General features: G+C 54.6%; 1 pseudogene; it reads left to right on the top strand.

Moving 5' to 3' along the window:
* The first annotated feature begins 426 nt into the window (after positions 1-426).
* Positions 427-6,021, top strand: LOC119251991 (patr class I histocompatibility antigen, A-126 alpha chain-like; annotated as a pseudogene).
* Positions 6,022-6,556: the final 535 nt, after the last annotated feature.

Raw genomic sequence — 6,556 nt, 5'->3', positions numbered from 1 at the left:
TACTTAAAATGCTATTTTCACATATTTCAGAGAGGCCGTATAGTTTTTCATTGACCAACCAAAACAAAGAGTAAATGCAGGAGAAATTATGACAATCCAACATGCCTCTAGTGAGACAGAGAAGGAAAATAATTGCAAAAATGTAAGCTGTAAAAGATCCACGCATGACCCTGATTATTTTCATTAAATATCTACATTTCTTTAAGACACTTTGAACACACATTCGGTTATTAATATTATTTTAAATTAAATGAAAATATCTTTAAATTATTTTTATTCCTCATGTAGTAAATACTGACAGCTATAACCTCCTAAACTTATACCAGGGTCCTGGCTAATTTTAAAACTGCAGAGATCTTGAAACAAAAAAGCTTGAAAAATCGCTGCCCCAGTCCCTGGCCTGGACTCAGGGAGGCAACAGTGTGACAAAGGCCTTGGAGCAGGAGAGGAGGTGGCGGCAAAGTCCCAGGTATCTGGTGTGGTTCTCAGGGTCTCAGCCCTGTGGGCTGTGCTTGGGGTAGGGAAGGCAGGGAAGGTTACTGTTGGGGATTCTTCACCTCCCCACCATTTCATGTCTCCCACAACTGGTGTCAAGTCCTTTGAATACTGGTGACTCACCCCCAGTTCTCACTCCCCATTGCCTGGAGGGTCTCCAAAGACTCCAACCAGCATCACAGCTGCCACCAGTGTGGACTCAGAGTCTCCCCAGACCTCAAGAGCACCCGTCATGAGGCCCCCAACCCTCCTGCTGCTGCTCTCAGGGGCCCTGGTCCTGACAGAGACCTGGGCAGGTGAGTGCGAGCTCTGGAGAGAAAAAGCCACTGAGGAGGAGGGGCAAGAACCCAGGAAAGACTCCACTCCCCCACTGCTGACCCTGTTGTCCCCCTTGACCCCACCCTGACCCCTTTCTGTCCCTCTCAGCCTCCAGCCTTCTCATCTGCTGCCCCTTTTCAATCTCAGGAGCCCCCTCGCCCCCTCCCCTCCCGTCCCGTCTCCCCTGGACCGCGCAGGGAGGAGGTTCAGCCCGGGTCTCCCTCCCGCCCCCAGGCTCCCACTCCCTGAGGTATTTCTACACCGCGATGTCCCGGCCCGTCCCCGGGGAGCCCCGCTTCATCGCCGTGGGCTCCGTGGACCACACACAGTTCGTGCGGTTCGACAGCGACGCGGCGGGGCCGAGGATGGAGCCGCGGGCGCCCTGGATGGAGCAGGAGGGGCCGGAGTACTGGGAGGGGGAGACGCGGATCTTGAAGGCCACCGCACAGATATTCCGAGAGAACCTGCTTGTCCTGCGCGGCTACTACAACCAGAGCGCGGCCGGTGAGCGGGGCGGGCCCGGGGCGCTCACGACCCCACCCCCGCGGGCGGGCGGGGACCCCCAGACCCCGGCCAGAGCGTCCCCCGAGGCAGGGGGACCCGCCGGACCCTCGACCCGGGACGAGCCCCTGGACGTTCCCCGCGAGGTTCCCGCGTCAGTTTCGGTTTATTCCCGGCGGGGGCGGGCGGGGTGACGCGGGGTGACGGGGCGGGGACAGGCTCTCACACCCTCCAGGGGATGTACGGCTGCGACGTGGGGCCCGACGGGCGCCTCCTCCGCGGGTACAGTCAGTTCGCCTACGACGGCGCCGATTACCTGGCCCTGAACCCGGACCTGCGCTCCTGGACCGCGGCGGACACGGCCGCTCAGATCTCCCGGCGCAAGTGGGAGGCGGCTGGAGCAGCGGAGTGCATCAGGAACTACCTGGAGGACACGTGCGTGGAGTGGCTGCGCAGGTACTTGGAGCTCGGGAAGGAGACGCTGCAGCGCTCAGGTAAGAGGTGCCGCGAGGTCTCCCAACCCTCCTCAGGCCGGCACCGCGGGGAGGGTGGAGTCAGGGTCACAGCAGCGCCCCCTCTCCTGGTCAGGGGAGGAGGAGCCCCCTGGGTTTCCTGACTCCCCAGAGGACCCCACTTTTCCTCAGAAGTTTTCCTCTGAGCCTGAGGGGAGACTCGCCCTGACATCGCCCTTCGTCTGATCCTTTTGACCAGCAACCCTCTTGGGAACCATCAGTGTTTCTCTCAGGTCTTGTTATTGGTCTGAGGACATTTTTCTGATCTGACTCTGCTTTTGTGAGTCCCCAGGTCAGGAGCAAAAGTCTGTGCTCTCCTCCTTAGAGAACTGCGTCCTCCTATAAAGAGTTGTCAACTAATTCTAGAACTTTCTAAGGAACAAGAGATTATCCCAGACTCCCCAGACCAGGCTAGTTTCTAGATTTTGTGCTTCCTCTTTCCAAACCCACTGCCCTGTCCATTCTGAGGATGGTCACAGGAGGCTTTTTCAGGGTCTATGAGAGAAAAACCCAGAGTGTGTAAGTTCTCACCCTTCTCCTCAGAGGCCCCAAAGACACAGGTGACCCGCCTCCCCACCTCTGACCAGAAGGTCACCCTGAGGTGCTGGGCCCTGGGCTTCTACCCTGCGGACATCACCCTGACCTGGCAGCGAGATGGGAAAGACCTGATGCAGGACTTGGAGCTGGTGGAGACCAGGCCTGTGGGGGATGGAAACTTCCAGAAGTGGGTGGCTGTGGAGGTGCCTTCTGGAGAGGAGCAGAGATACACGTGCCATGTGCAGCATGAGGGGCTGCTGGAGCCCCGATTCCTGACTTGGGGTAAGGAGGGGGATGTGGGAACAGAGCTTCTCAGGGGCATCAAGAATCCTTCTGGAGACCTTCAGAGGGTCAGGATGAGGTCTGGGGCTCAGCGTCTCCCCTTCCCTTCCAGATCCCTCTCTTCAGCCCCCTGACTCCGCTGTGGACATCGTTGCTGGCCTGGTTCTCCTTGGAGCTGTGCTCACTGGAGTTGCACTGGTGCAGCTTTGATGTGGAGGAAGAAGCGCTCAGATAGGGAAGGAAGTGGGGGGATATAAGGGCAGGAATGGCCACAGTGCAGGTTTTCTGATCCAGCAGACCAGGTAAAGGAGGAGTCAGAGTCCTCAGTGGTTTTTGCAGGTTTTTATTGGGATTACCAGGTACACGGCAGGCAGGGGCGCTGGGGGGCCGGGAGGCTGGCAGGCCTCCCAGCCCCCAGCAAGTCTTTACTCTTTCTGGGCTCTCCGGCCTGCTCTCAGCTTCTCTTTTGGCTTCTGCTGGTGTCCCCATGATGCCGCCCTTAAAAGCACAGTCTTAGCCCAGGTGAATCCCATCTACCTAGGCCCACACCCTACTCCAGGTGCCCGCCATCAGGCATGCATTCAGGACCACAAGGATCCATCATCTATCCTAATGGCGGGAGGGCAGAAAAGCCTGACATTTTTCCTTACCCTACAGGAGAGCATGTCCACTGGGGGCTTTGAGGCCACAGGTAGAACTAGCCCTACCTGGTTATGGGAAGTGCCATTGTAAGAGCAGGATGAGCACAGTGCAGGTTCTCTATGACCTGAGATGACGGGTAAAGGAGGAGTCCTGGAGCCCTCGGTGGCTTTTTCAGGCTTTTAGTGAGTTTACCAGGTACAGGGAAGGCAGGGGTGCAGTGGTGGGGTCAGGAGGCTGGCAGGCACTGGGAGGCCTCCCAGCCCCCAGAAAGTCTTCACTCTTTCTGGACTGTCCTGCGTTTTCTAGTGGCCTCTGCTTCTCTGCTGGTGCTGCTCTCTCGCTTGTTCTCCTTCTGGTGGTTCTGCTGTTCCCCTGATGTTCCCATGATTCCGCCCTTGTAAGTGGACTCTCAGCCAGGTGTATCCCTCCTATGCATGCCCACACCCTACTTCAGGTGCCCACCATCAGGCATGCATTTAATCTAATGGCGGGAAGGCGAAAAGCTTGATACAGATTTTACTTACTGTAGGGTCAGGAACAGGGCATGGAGCAGGTTTTCTGATCCAACAGTCTGGGTAAAGCAGGAGTCAGAGTCCTCAGTGGTTTTGCAGGTTTTTATTGGGATTACCAGGTACACAGCAGGCAGGGGCGCTGGGGGGCCGGTAGGCTGGCAGGCCTCCCAGACCCCAGCAGGTCTTCACTCTGGGCTCTCTGGGCTTCTCTCAGCTTCTACTGGCATCCCTGTGACACCGCCCTTATAAACTCAATCTTTCAGCCCAGGTGTACCCACTTCAGGTGCCCGCCATCAGGCATGCATTCAGGACCACAGGCTTCCCTCATCTATCCTAATGGCAGGAGGGCCGAAAAGCCTGATACTTTTTCCTTACCCTACACTTCCCCTACAATCATCCACACACTTGTGTTGCCCGGTCTGGAGGTGATTGCTAATCCTCTTTTGTAAAGCATTTTTGAAAATGAGTCACATTGTTTTCCCCTTGATAATTCTGGTGATGGGCCCTGATTCCAGTAAATGGCAGACGGGAAGGTCCCTGCTGAGGGCAGACCCAGGAGGCAGTTGGTCCAGTCCCCTCTCATCTCCTTTCTTCATATTTCCTGTTCCTGCCATAAGAGTCCAGTCACAGTTCTGGAAACTTCCCTGTGGTCCAGACTTGGGGATTGTTAGGGCTTCATAGCCTGACTTCTCACTGGTCTCACATGATGCTCCCTCCCTCAGGCTGCAGGTCAGTGTGTGTGATGGTCAGTGTGTGTAGAGTAAATGATTGTCGGGCTTTTCTTCCCTCTTGCCAGTAGGATTGATGATGGATCCCTGCAGTCCTGAATGCATGCCTGATGGCGGGCACCTGGAGTAGGGTGTGCGATTTAGCTGGGCTAAGACAGGGCTTATAAGGGAGGCGTCCGGGAACAGAATCACCAGGAGAATGGCACAGCCCATGCTACCCATGCTGTCTGACAAGGTCCGGGCATGAGGAAAATTTCTGAAAAGTCATAAAACACCATAGCTGGCTCCTGCTACTTTCTTTCATTTGTTTGTGGCAGTTATTAAAACCATGTGTAGCGGCAGGAAGGACACAGTGCAGGTTTTCATTGATCCAGCAGACCGGGTAAAGGAGGAGTCAGAGTCCTCAGTGGTTTTTGTACATTTTTTATTGGGGTTCACAAGGCATACGGTGTGCTGGGGGGCCGGGAAGCTGGCAGTCCTCCCAGCCCCCTGCAAATCCTCACTCTGTCTAGGCTCTCCGGCGTTCTCTGCTTCTCTCTCGGCTTCTGCTACTTCTTTCTCGGCTTCTCTTTCAGCTTCTGTTGGCTTCTACTGGCATCGCCGTGACGCTGGCCTTAAAAACCCAGCCTCAGCCCAGGTGAATCCCATCTACCTATGCCCACAGCCTACTCCAGGTGTCCGCCATCAGGCATGCATTCAGGATCACAAGGATCCATCATCTATCCTGATGGTGGGAGGGCAGAAAAGCCTGACATTTTTCCTTACCCTACACCATGGAAATTTTCTATAAGCTTCAGAATAACACACCTCAGTAGTTTGAGAAATGAGCCTTCCAACACAATTGATAGTGAAACGGTTCCCAATAATTCTCCATGTCCTCCAATTTGTAACTCAGTTACCATGAGTAACATTGAGTTCTTTAACAAGCCACCCTTGATAGAGCTGTTGGAACCAAGCCCGGCTAAAGTCCCCACTAGAGAAGGCCCTGAGGCACCCCGGGAGGCGAAATGGTCCAAGAAATACACCCCACATACTGTTCCCATGGTACCGGGACCCCTTGGTTCTATATAGAAAATAGGAAGCCGCCCTTGATCTTACAATGCCTGCTTAGCCTTGTTTTAGTTACGAGCTTGACCGCATAAATCACGTTGTGTGTAGCACCTGTTTCTATTTTCTGAATAACATTCATACCTAGGGAAATATGTAACTGAGTTAATGTAACTGAGTTAATCATTGTAGGGTAAAGAAAATGTCAGGCTTTTCTGCCCTTCCGCCATCAGGATAGATGATGGATCCTTGTCCTGAGTGCATGCCTGATGGCGGGCACCTGGAGTAGGGTGTGGGCATAGGTAGATGGGATTCAGCTGAGTTAAGACTGTGCTTTTTAAGGGCGGCGTCACGGGGGGACGCCAGCAGCCCCAGCCAGCAGCAGCAGAACCTGAAGGAGAAGCCGACGCAGAAGCAGAGAACGCCAGAGAGCCCAGATAGAGTAAAGACTTGCTGGGGGCTGGGAGGCCTGCCAGCCTCCCAGCCCCCCAGCCAGCACCCCTGCCTGCCATATGCCTGGTGAACCCCAAATAAAAGACCTGCAAAACTACTGAGGACTCTGACTCCTCCTTTACCCGGTTTGCATGGGATCAGAAAACCTGCACTGTGCCCAGTCCTGCCCTTACAATCATAGACTGGGAAAATTAAAAAAGGACTGTGCACTGTTAATAATAATAAATTCTGAACTCTGTAAAATAAAATCAATCATGATTGCATGATGTAATGATCAAATAATTTCTGATGTATAAATAAAGCTCCGCTGAGGTTATCAGTCGGAGATGTCAAGTGTCAGTGTCTCCTCACTACCTCATCTACCTCATCTCCCTCTCCCCTCATCCCTCCATTCTGCCAACACCATCTTGTCCTTCGGGGACGAGAGTCCCCTGGTCGGAGCTGGACTCCGGCACCTGCCTGCAGGGAGTGGGGCCCTGGAACTCCAGAATCAGCCCCCTGGTCCTCCAGGGGACACAGGCCTTGTTCT

This window comes from Talpa occidentalis, unplaced genomic scaffold (assembly GCF_014898055.3).
Source record: "Talpa occidentalis isolate TD23 unplaced genomic scaffold, MPIMG_talOcc4v2.1 talOcc4.2, whole genome shotgun sequence".
Lineage (NCBI taxonomy): Eukaryota > Metazoa > Chordata > Mammalia > Eulipotyphla > Talpidae > Talpa > Talpa occidentalis.
The sequence above is the reverse complement of the archived record's forward strand: the minus strand, read 5'-3'. Positions and strand labels throughout refer to the sequence as shown.